Below are 12939 nucleotides of genomic sequence, written 5' to 3'. Positions count from 1 at the left end.
CTTAGGAGGAATTTTACTGGGAGGTCTTTCAGGCTGAAAGAATCTGTAAGGAATCCTGTGGCTGTTGATAAGAAATACCCTGCATGTAGCCAGAGATCAGGCATAAATTCTTACTTGAGCTCCTTGGATTTTAGAAAACACTTTGTTAAGTAAAAGCAGAAGCTGATGCTGAGCTGCCAGGTGCTTTGCTCCTGTTTGAGGTACCACTGTTTCTCAGTCCTGGCACTTGGATGCCACAACTCTTTTCCCTTTGAAGAAATGAAGAGGTGTCTGCCACTACTGCTCCCAAAGGCCCAGGACTTTGGGATCACTATGTCTCCAGTGTGGAGATTTTGTTTATTCATGGAAATGGGAAGTGGAAAGAAGTAGACCTATGTAGGAAGGCAATGGGATACCAGAGCTGCTTTTGAGTAGGGCTGTCCTCATCTCTGAGCACCATACCCCAGGTGAATGGTTGCATGGAACATATATGCAGGTACAAAACCCAGCCCACATCTTGATTGCTGTTTCCTGGTCAAGTTAATTGAAGTTATCTGTGAAAGCCATTTGCCAGATTTCATGTTCTTTGCATTACTGCAAAGACCCAGTAGTAGTCTGTTTAGGAAGAACACATATGAAGGCTGAAGAGATACCAGAAGCAGGCTGTTATCTACTTTTTTATGTGCTGTTACACTAATGGGTAGCTGACCAGCTTTCATAGGAGGGTCTTTAGATTTCATGCTTTTCCTTATTTGTGTCAGAAGAAGCACATTGCTGTAGCTCCATCATTGCTCATCATCCTTGAATTAACTATGTTTTGATAAGAATCAAGGTTGTACAAGTACATATAGTCTATGGGTTCTGACCAGGAGCCTTATGTTTCTTAGCTACTACATCCTGTGACACTTCCAGTCCTGAAGAGTTAAAACGAGGCATCACATGGCTTGTGCTAAAAGTTTGATACATCACCTTAAACAGAAAACGTCAACAATGTCGTTTTTATGGAGCAGAAAGTTGGCATGCTGACATATCACTTGTCTGGCTAGCATGTTTAGGAGATGGCCAACTGGATGTGTTGTAATGCTCCTCTCTCAGGGGACCTGAGTCATGTATGATGCCTTTGACAGCATCCTGAACAAAGGGTGCACTGCCCGTGTTCTCGGGTCTACATCACTCGATGTAGCTAGACATGAGGAAGATGACCTGAGAGGCTGGGGACTCATTTTAGGTTTGGAAAGGTACCTTTTCCTCTAGACACAAGGGATCCCTGGATGAACATAGAAATACTGCTCCAGAGGAGACCCTCTCTCCAGCAAGGCCTTCACCGTGTTTCAGAATGACTGATGTCTTTGCTGCATAGAGTGTTGCAGAAGTACCTATTAGGTCCATTTCTGTATGAAATAGCACTCCCCATGATTCCTTGGTGAATTTCTGTCTGGATTGAGTTTACATTGCTGAAAGTTGGACATTAAAGTCCTGTATTAGCAGGGCTGGAGACATGACTTGGCAGCTAAGAATGAGTACTGCTCTTGTAGAGGAACTGGGCTTGGTTTCCAGCACCCACATGGTGGTTTCATAAACTCCTGCAACTCTAGTTTTAGGAGATTTAATATCCTCTTCTAGCCTCCTTGGGCTCTTGTACATGAAGTCATTCAAATAGAAATATGTGTGCATGTGCATGCATGCATGTACTCTCATGCATGAGCATGCATGCACACACACACATACACACATCCTCCACTAGTATGACATTAGACATTAGAGCCCATCTTGTTAAGCCTATTTATATTTTATGTATATATTTTGGTGATCCAACATTGGGTGTTCTATGTTTAGATGAGAGGGTGGAGGTTCCCCTGTGAGTTCCTCCATTTCTCACCTTCACTGCCCAGAACCTTGGCCCTTCTCTTGGCTGGGGCAATGCTCTTTGTAGGAAAATCCCTAAGTTTGCTCAGACCTGAATATGGAAATTAGGGATCACTTGCATGTCATGTCTGCACAGTGGTTGTCTGGATTCAGAACAGGAATATTACTGGATCCTATCCATCATACTCAGTCCAAACGTAGTGGGAAGGTTAGGATGCTTTGGAAAGCTTAGGAGAGAAATCTCCATGGTGGTACAGGACTGACAAAGGAGGAAATGCTGGATTACTTGGGATCTTTTATAGTGGTACTTACTCAGTCTGTACTTAGGATATTATAATTTCTACTAAGGGAACCAGAGCTCTGGCTCTTCAGATTCTAAAACAAGGCATATCTCCCAGGGTCCTTTGAAGGAGAAGTGAGCTGAGTACCTTCCTACAATCTGTCTCCCTTGTGAGCAAGGCTGCATTTTTCGGGGATACCTCTTTCTGGTGTGAGGCTTCAGTCCTCCTTAGAATAGGGAACAAAATACCCATGAAAGGATATAGGTACAGAGACAAAATTTAGAGCTAAGATGAAAGGATGGACTATCCAGAGATTACCCCATTCGGGAGTCCATCCCATCATCAGCCACCAAACCNAGATACTAATGCNCANGCCAGCAAGANNCTGCTGAAGGGACCCTGATATNGCGGCCNCTTGTGAGGCTATGCCAGTGCCTGGCAAACACAGAAGTGGATGCTCACAGTCAGCTATTGGATGGAACACAGGGCCCCCANNGNNGNGCTAGAGAAAGTACCCAAGGAGCTGAAGGGGGCTGCAACCCTGTAGGTGGAACAACAATATGAACTAACCAGTGCCCCCTGAGCTTGTGTCTCTAGCTGCATATGTAGCAGAAGATGGCCTAATTAGCCATCATTGGGAAGAGAGGCCCCTTGGTCTTGCAAACTTTATATGACCCAGCACAGGGGAAGGCCAGGGCCAAGTAGTGGGAGTGGGTGGGTAGGGGAGCAGGGGCGAAGGGAGGGTATAGGGAACTTTCGGGATAGCATTTGAAATGTAAATAAAGGAAATATCTAATTAATAAAATAACCTCAATTGATCCCTCACAAATTGATTCTCTCTCTCTCTCTCTCTCTCTCTCTCTCTCCCTCCCTCCCTCCCTCCCTCCCTCTATTCGCCCTCTTCCTCTCTCTACCTCTCTCTCTCCTTCCCCCCTCACTCTCTGATCCTCAGAAAAAGGGAGCTGTGAGAATTCCTTTCAGAGTGAGATGCAAAGGAAGTTTACTCCATCTTCATGAGGTTCTAATAATAAATCATAACATGATCCTACCATAGTTCACTCTGGGGCTCCAGTGTATTTATGATGCATGGTTAGAGTCTGGGAACTGGGTAGGGGAGAGCCAAGTAGCTATAATGGAAAGTATGTAGGCAGCATGGACTCTCTGCATTTTTCTACCTCCAATATACTTGGTGGGGCTGACCCATTCTCCTCAACCTCGGGCCAAGGGGAAACTGGGCTCCATTCTCATTTGCTGCTTAAGTTGATTCCCTGATACAAGAGGTTGGTACAAGGTTAGCACTGTGGCTATAGTTGCACCTGTTGCTTCTCTATTCACCATGCTGTGAGATAACTTGACTTTTCAAACTATCCCCAATCCTAGCATAAATTTTTGCCACAGGGAGCTAACTATACCCTGCATAATCTAAGGGAGGATAATGATTCACTCTGGGACAGTCTTAATCATATTCACCTATATTTCTTATTTGTATGCTGTCTTTCAACTAATTGCTTTTCAGACTTTAGTCGCCCAGAAGCTCATTAGCATAGAATTTGTCTGTCAATTTTTCCTTAGGCACTTGGGCTCCATACAAATCTTGCCACATTTGCCTTTAATTAACCCAGACAGAGCTCCTCTTCGGCTTTGCCTTTTTCTTTCCTTTTTTCTTCTTATTTTTAAAAATTATTTTATCTACATTGTAAATGTTACTCCCCTTTTCAGTCCCCCCTCCCAGAGTTCTTCACCCCATACCCCTTCCCTTTGCCTCTGAGAGGATGCTCCACCACCCACCCACTCATGCCCCCCTCACATCCCCACCCACCCTCACCTCACATCCCTCACCCCAGCATTCCCCTTCCTGGGGCATCAAGTCTCTATAAGATTACACACATCCTCTCCCACTGAGGCCAGAAAAGGCAGTCTGTGCTACATATGTGCCAGGAGCCATGGACCAGCCCATGTATGCTCTTTGGTTGGTGGCTTAGTCCCTGGGAGCTCTGAGGGATCTGGTTGGTTGATATTGTTGTTCTTCCTATGGTGTTGCAAGCCTCTTCAGCTCTTTCAATCCTTCCCCTAACTCTTCCATCAGGATCCCTGACCTCAATTCAGTGATTGGCTATAAGTATCTACATCTGTCTCAGTCAGCTACTGGGAAAGCCTCTCAGAGGATGGCCATGTTAGGCTCCTGTCTGCAAGCACAACATGGCATCAGTAATAGTGTCAGGCTTTGGTGCCTGAGCATGGGATGAATCCCAAGTTGGACTGGTCCATGGATGGCCTTTCCTTCAGTCTCTGCTTCGTTTTTGTCCCTGCATTTCCTTTAGACAGAAACAATCATGGGTTAGTGACCCCATTCCTCCACTGGGGCCTGTCTATCTACTGGAAGTGGTCTCTTCAGGTACCAGCTCCACACTGTTAGGCATTTCTGCTGAGGTCATCTCCATTGTGTCCTGGGAGCCTCTCACAACCCAGGTCTCTGGGGCTTTCTAGAGGTTCCCCCACCCCCACCCCACACTGCTGCATATTTCCATTTATACTCCTGGCCCTCTGGGCTTCTCTCCAGTCTCCTCCCATACCTGATCCTGCCCCCAACCTAGGTCCCTCCCTCCCTCTGCCTCCCTTGATTATTTTGTTTCCTCTTCTAAGTGGGATTGAAGCACCTTCACTTGGGCCTTCCTTCTTGTCAAACTTCATAGGGTCTGTGAGTTCTGTCATGAGTATTCTATTCTTTTTGGCTAATACCTACTTATCAGTGAGTGCATACCATGCATGTCCTTTTGTGTCTGACTTACCTCACTCAGGATGATATTTTCTAGTTTCATCCATTTGAATGCAAAAGTCAGGATGTTCTCTTTTTTAATAGATGAATAGTATGCCATTATTTAAATGAACCACATTTTTTGTATCCATTCTTCAGTCAAGGGACATCTGGATTGTTTCCAGCTTCTGGCTATTATAAATAAAGCTGCTATAAACATAGTGGAGCATGTGTCCTTGTTATATGTTGGAGCATCTTTTGGGTATGTGCCCAGGTCTTCAGATAGAACTATTTACAATTTTCTGAGAAACCACTAGATTAATTTCCAGAATGGTTGTACCAGCTTGCAATCCTACCAGCAATGGAGGAGTGTTCCTCTTTCTCCACATCCTCACCAGCATTGCTGTCACCTGAGTTTTTGATCTTAGCCGTTCTGACTTGTGTGAGGTGGATCTCAGGTTGTTTTGATTTGCATTTCCCTGATGACTAAGGATGTTGAACATTTCTTTAAGTGCTTCTCGCCATTTGAGATTCCTTGTTGAGAATTTTCTGTTTAGCTCTCTGTACCCCATTTTTAAATTGGGTTATTTGGATTTTTTGAAATCTAACTTCTTGAGTTCTTTGCTTTGCCTTTTTCTAATCTCCTCTAGGTTAGTCTTCTTCACAGGCATATTTACATTTGTAGAAGTCACTTAGGTCTGCCAAAACCTCTCCAATTTTATACAGCTCCTGTTCCACTAAAGGGCTCAGCAAAGCCATGAAAGCTCCATACCAATCCCCAGGTCCCTGCTGAATGAACTTGTCTTTGAACTCTGTTGAATAGAGTTCCATTATTCCTAGTGAACTTGGCATCATTCGTGGCTCTTCTCATTCCCAATTCCCTCAGAAGTGCCCCTCCTTCCTCTATTGTCCTCCAACCCCTGATATCTGTGGGAACTTCTACCAATGATAAGCAGCTATCTCTAATGTCTCATATGAACTACTCCACCAGGATGTTTCCCTCATTCTACTAGTACTGCCTCAAGTTATGAAGCATGGGTCTCAAGGAAGGATATATTGCTTAATTCCTCTGCTTCTACAGCACTCAACCTGATCCCATCTGTTCCCATGTCCCACAACCTCGCAAGGCAGGTGGTAAGAGGCTCCTTCACTACTTGTTTAAAGTATTTCCCTAATTTCAGCATCCTACTGCTGACTAATCTTTGATCTCCATAGTCTGCATTGTTAAGAGCAATATATAGCTCTGACTGTCCTAGAACTAGCTCTGTAGACTAGGTTGGTCTCAAATTCACAGAGATCTGCCTGCCTCTACCTTCAGAGTTCTGGGATTAAAGGGCAGTGGTGGCGAACACCTTTACCCACAGCACTCAGGAGGCAGAGGCAGGCGGATTTCTGAGTTCAAGACCAGCCTGGTCTACAGAGTGAGTTCCAGGACAGCCAGGGCTACACAAAGAAACCCTGTCTTGAAAAACAATACAAAACAAACCAACCAACCATACAAACAAACAAAAAAATACTCTGAGGGAGTATGCAGCCCCATGGGGGGAGCAACACTGTCAACAGCAACAGACCAGACCCCCTGGGGCTCCCAGGGACTAGACCACTAACCAAAGAGGACACATGGAGGGATCCATGACTCTGGCCACATATGTGGCAGAGGATGGGTCTTTTTGGACATCACTGGGAGGAGTGGCCTTTGGGCCTGAGGGTGGGATGCCCCAGTGTAGAGGAATGCCAGGGTGGGAAGACAGGAGTGAGTGGGTGGGAGAGCACCCTCATAGAGTCAGGGTGGGGGGATGGGATAAGGGGTTTCTGAAGGGGAGACCTGGAAAGAGGAAACATTTGAAATGTAAATAAAGAAAATATCCAATTTATTATTATTTTTTTAAAGTGTGTGCTCCTATGCCTGGCTGGTTTTCCTTTTCTATCAAATTGTTGAAGCTGTAGTATTCTTCTGTAAGCTCTATTTCTCTCTCTTCGGCTTTGCTACCTGACTCCTGCCATAGCTTCCAATTTTTTTAGTGTTTTTGGGCAAGGCTGATTAAAACAGATCAAACTTGGGTTCTCTTTACCTTTTACCTGTCTTTTCCCCATAGCCATGAGAAGTAGTGAGCCAACATCTCCATCTCATCCTCTCATTTACCAATATTCTTGAAAAGTCAGAGGCTAACATAATGGATGTCCCTATATGTAATTTTTCTATTACAGCTCCTCTATTGGGGAAGCCATCTTGGCCTCAGATATATTTCATAGTACATGTATCATAAACTAGGATGCCTCTGTACTCCACTGCCAAGACATTCATTCCTCTCAAGGTACTAACGCTTAGGGACTTGAATGTCTGCCCTAGACCTTAGAGGTTGACAAAAAAAATATAAGAGCCAAGCTGGAGGAAAGAGTACTACCTTCTGACTGAAACAGACTCTACCCTCATCAGATCAGCCGTGCTAGCTTGCAAGCATCAACTATGATTGAGCCTATGGGCTAAATAGAATGAAGGGGTGGGGAGGGTCAGTGGATCCTTACCTGAGTACCCAGCCATTTCTTCTAGCCATTTGTATGCAATTCTATTCTTATTGGATGTAGTTTGTGGGCCTGTAGGAAGTGCGAGAGTACACAGGCTGGAAAAGACTAAGACAAGGAGGACTTATCTATGTGGCAAAGGGAAACCAATCATCTATGCTGACACCAGACCTTCCAGTAAGGCTGCTTTAGGGGCACCCACATTCCTGCCTACACAGAATCCCTAACCCATATTCTGTAAGTAAACTTAACAAACTCACTGGCTCACCAGAGCAAACTATAGTGGAATGATACTTTGGTTTGCCATCAGCACCTTAGAAGGGCATAGGTCTGTTTATGTGTTCTCTATAATTCTCACCACAAAGACTTTACGATCCAGAGCTCCTGCTGTAGATGGAGAAAGTCCTCTGCCAACAAGTTTGCCCATATTTGGTATAGGTCTGACAATAATAATAGATTATTTAGATTCTCTCTATTTGGTGTAGTTCTACTTAAGTCAGCATCGGCTTTTATCCTTTTCAGGACCCAGTACATCTCTGCTCTACAGACCTGCTCCAGAGACCACAGAATAGGCTTTCATTTCACTCTGTTTAATTGGGCAGAACTCAATGGTTGTCATGTCCAGAACTATGTCTGAGGTTCCCCCAGTGCTGGCAGCAAGGACAGAATGAACTTATCTGGAAAACCCTGACCTCTCTCTCTCAGCATCTTCCCCTTGGTTTATTTCTTCCATGAACCCCTGTCTGTTCTTCCTAGAACTCCAGAGTCTACTGAGATGGCACAAGTGTGAGGGAAGTAGATGGAATCACAGTGCTAGGAGAGCCTTTTAACATTTTATAGTCTAGTGATTTGCATTTGCACAATGTAAACATCTTTGATATATATATATATATATATATATATATATATATATACAATTTATGTGTCTATATTTGTATAAATGTGTTTTATATATATGTATATAGTTATTTTATTAGACATGTGAAGCAATTATGTTCTATGCATGAGCTACTCATGATTGTTATTCTGTTCTAGTGCCTCCCTTATCTTCTGTAACACCATAATCATAATGAATAGCCACAAGGATAGCTACAGATGTTTATCAGCATAGACTGGAGCCAATGCATCAGATTATTTTCTACTGTTCTTTACCTTATCTTTCCTCTTTGTTAAACATGGTTTTAAAAGGACAGACATATTACATTTTGATGTAATGAATATATTCATAATTACTCATTAATTGATTATGGTTTTTATCCTATTTAAGAAACTGTTTCTATGAAGCAAGATTTGTGTACCTATGAAGTTCATTTATTAAAGCCTTAAATGCTAATGAGGCTATGCTTGGGAATGGGGCCTCTATAGAAGTAACTAAGATTAAATGAGATTATAAATGTAGGGCCTTGATCCTATTATGGTAGAGTGTTTTATAAGAAGTATAACTATAGAGTTTGTTATGCATGTGTACTGAAAAAGGTCATTGGACTACTTAATAGCAACCAGATGATCACTATGAGCCATGAAAAGAGCCCTCACCAGACACTCATACAATTAGCCATTGACAAGGAACTTCTAACACCCAGAATTGGAAGACAAAAATGTAAATTTCTGGTTATTTTAAATATTAAATGTGTAAGTCTAACAGTTAAACTACGTAATTACATTGCTCCATAGATAGAAAGAAAAGTTTATTTGGGAAGCAAATTGCTGGGCTGCCTTGGGCAGTGGCCGGTAGGAAAAGTCTTGAAGATAGGGTGAGGACCAAAACAGCTTGGGGGTTAGCATGGGGTCTTTGATCTGTTTTGTATGATGTTTAGATTAATTGGGAACTAGATGTCCTAGGTGGTTGGTTCACTATTGAGGAGGAGGATGGAAGTAGTGGCTTTCCTGGTAAACAGAAACTCACAAGATATTACTGAGGAATGTTGAGTTTAGTTTTCTGTTTACGCAATAACAACCCTTCTGCTTACCAAGTCATAGTCCTGCCTGGGTTAAGTCCAAGGTGGCATCTTAGAACATTGTTGGCAGCAATGCCACTTGGGGGTGGGTGGGCTGCTTTGGACCTAACTCAGTGTATGGTGTTTTGTTATATAAATCTAATATAAGACAGATATGGTGCCAGGAGTGTGGTACACACACACACACACACACACACACACACACACACACACACACACACACCATAAGATTAGTTTTGCAACTAGATGATGAGAACAAACTAGAAGAGTTATGAGGTATATGCTAGAAAAAGATTATTCTCTTAAAGTAATTGATAGAAATTTAAATTATTCTGGTTTAAAGGAAGAGAGGAATCTATTGAAATCCTATCATCTAAGAAAATACACATTATATCATGAATGGAATGTTGAAAATGTTAGCATGTTTTCTAGTCTCCACCCCACAGTTACCTAGCAACAGCCAGGTATGCCTGACTGTAAAAGGGGCTGCTTGCCTCCTCCTCTCCCTCTTGCTCGCTTACCCTCTTCCCCCTGTGACCCTTCTCTCCCCATTCCCCTCCCTCTCTCTCCCCAAGTTCTCATGGGCAGCCTCTACTCCTCTTCTCTCTCTCTCTCCCTTTCTGTGTCTACTATCCCCTCAACTCCCTTTCCCATTGCCTACATAAACTCCATTCTACACTATACCCATCCTGTGGCTGGTACCTCAGGGAAGGGATGCCTCAGCATGGGCCCACAGAGGCACCTCCTTCCACCTCACCATACAGTACCTCCACCAAACATAGCCCTGGATTCTTCTTCTTTTTTATAAAAGACAACAGAAAGTCATTCTGGTAAAGTCTCAGATGGAAATAAAGAACCCGATTTTGGGAAATGTGCTATTCTGTTATAAATGGACAAGAAATTGATGATTTGTATCCTATGTTTTTGTGGAAGATAGACTTAGTGAATGACAAATAATGTATTATACTGGGGATTTTTCTAAGCAAATATTTAAAATATGGTTTTGACTTCTTTCTGTTTGTTTGTTTTTATTTTTTTGTTTTGAGACAGGGTTTCCACTATATAGACTTGGCTGATCTGGAACTCATAATACATATACATATAATACATACATACATACACACACACACACACACACACACACACACACACACACGGCTTGTTTCAAACTCAGAGAGAGATTTCTTTGCCTCTGCCTCCAGCCTGCTAGGATTAAACCTACCTTTGCCTCCTATTGCTGGGATTAAAGATTTATTCTACCACATTTGGCCCTCTTCTGATTTCTTAAAAGAAAATGTTATCAAACAGAGCTTCTGGTAAAGTCTCTTAAAGAGTGGGTTAAAGGCCAAAGAAAAGCAGATCTAACTATTCCTTTCATAGCTCCAAGAGTAACTGAGGTTTCTGGTGTCACTTTTATAGGTACATTAATTTTCATGAGAGTTCTGCTCTCAAAGCCAAATTAATTCCGAATAATCCTCCATTTTAATAGCATTATGAACATCTTGGTCAGCCTGGACCATAGGTCTAGGCAGGTACCTGGTATCCTCCCAGCCTTGTCACTTAGTAGACAGGGATCTGGGAAATTCCCTATGCTGGGAGCTTCAGGGCTCTTCACCTGGGAAAGGGGTATGATAGCCTGTCTATTTGGATTGCTATAATACATGTCTTACATGTAAAAACCCTGCTAGAATGCCCTGAGTGAGAGGGACTGTAGTGAAAGGTAGATGGCTGGTAGCTCCTTTCACCCTGGGGTAATGTCTTATGCCAACAGTTTCAGAGAGTCGGTTTATTATCATATTAGCAGGTAGCTTGGTAGTAGGCATGCCCGGCATGGTGATGAAGTGGCTGAGAGCTGTATCCTGATCCATAGGTAGAGAGACAGAGCTAGACAAAGGTGAGACATAAAGAAGATGGGATGTGGGCAGACAGAAGCAGGCAGACAGGCAGACAGAAGCAGGCAGACAGGCAGACAGGCAGGCAGGCAGGCGGGCACTGGGCCTGGCATGGGCTTTTGGAACCTTAAAGCTCACCCACAATAATACACTTCCTCCAACAAAGCCATATTTCTCTAAATCTTCTAATCATATCAAAAAGAGTTCCACTCCACTACTATCACTCCTCTAGGACATATCAGAAAATATGTAGCCTAGCAGGACACAGAATAGCTAACAGGCCACAAAGAAATTTCAGGAATAAAATTAATGAAATTTTTCTTTTCTTGGACATACTTAAAATTCTGGATGTAGATTAATCTATTCTGCAGAAAAACTCCTAGAATGAGTTAAGGACCAGGTCCTCCACTGCTTCTCTCCTTCCCTACCATCCTCCCTCCCTCCCTCCCTCCCTCTCAGCTGTTTTTCCACCCAAATAACTGTTCAATTTCTCACCAACTCCCCAAACACAATGTCTCCTTACAGTTGACCAAATTTCACTGGCAGTAACTGAACTAAAATTTTATTGCTGAGGGAATACCAATTCAAATGCTATGGTTACTTGTGACAGGTTAGAATAGAAAGGAAAGCATCATAGTTTGTTTTTATGAGATAGTAGACTCTCTTAGCATAATAAACACTATAGATATAATACAAATATAATCTGCAACTTAAAAAAATCTCCAGCTAATGCACCTTGTGGAAAATCAGTGACAGCGACATATTGTAACAAAAAGAAACCCCTAGTGCCCCCTCCCCCCCCCAGAACAGGAAGAATAGAATGATTCAACTCTCCTCCCATCAGCTCTCAAATGAACTCTAAGTACTTTACTTAGACCAAATACTCTGCCTGACCTAATGTTGGACGGGAACTGCCAGTGCACTAAAATGTGTTCTGGTTAGAGCATACTACCATCTACTGTGTGAACCGGACTTGGCCCTCTCTGTCTCATCTCTCAAAGACTCTATATCTGAAGGTATTTAACCTGGGATGCAGCTTAACTATGCAGGCATAAAACATCCAGACACTCATCTTGGTGGTTTCAGCACAGGCCCTTAGGCCCCACAGGAACTCATGTCTAGAAGGGAGGCTACCAGGCGCCAGCCTGTATTCCAGGTACCCTTCCTTTACAAAATGCTCAGTGATGAGTCTCCTGGGCTCCCCATACATGACATGATCCCTCCCTGCATACAACCCCATGTTGTTCAATATGTGCCACAACTCCTCCTCACTGACAAAATAGTCCTCTATGAAGATGAGGCATAGCACGATGATTACCAGGCCTGTCTTTGGTATGCCTGGAACACCGTGCTGCATCCCATCATAGGTGATCCCNAGTGCAGGGACAAAAGAGTAGGAGTGGACAAGGGGGTACACTTCTATAACGTCAATGCCAAANAATAGCCACATGCAATCAGAGGCCTTAGTAAATATCACATGGTAGGAAAACTCCTAAGCTCTTGTGATCCTATCCAGAATTTCTGGCTTGGTGAGCAGGGCCCTCATAATGAATGAGCAGGAAATGCATAAAATCAAATATGTTTGTATTTGGTGCTTCAGACTGGGAGCAATAAGGGTCTGGCAGTTCTTGTACAGGGTTGCCAGAGGCCTCACCAAATAGTTTGTCTATAGTGCACTCTTAGCA

At 43.2% G+C, this 12939-nt stretch overlaps 1 pseudogene; it reads right to left on the bottom strand.

The window, feature by feature from the left end:
- Nucleotides 1-12202: 12202 nt before the first annotated feature.
- Nucleotides 12203-12725, bottom strand: LOC110314337 (annotated as a pseudogene).
- Between the last annotated feature and the right edge of the window lie 214 nt (nt 12726-12939).

This window comes from Mus pahari, chromosome X (genome assembly GCF_900095145.1).
Source record: "Mus pahari chromosome X, PAHARI_EIJ_v1.1, whole genome shotgun sequence".
In the NCBI taxonomy this organism is placed as follows: domain Eukaryota; kingdom Metazoa; phylum Chordata; class Mammalia; order Rodentia; family Muridae; genus Mus; species Mus pahari.
This window is presented reverse-complemented; position numbering and strand designations above follow the sequence as displayed.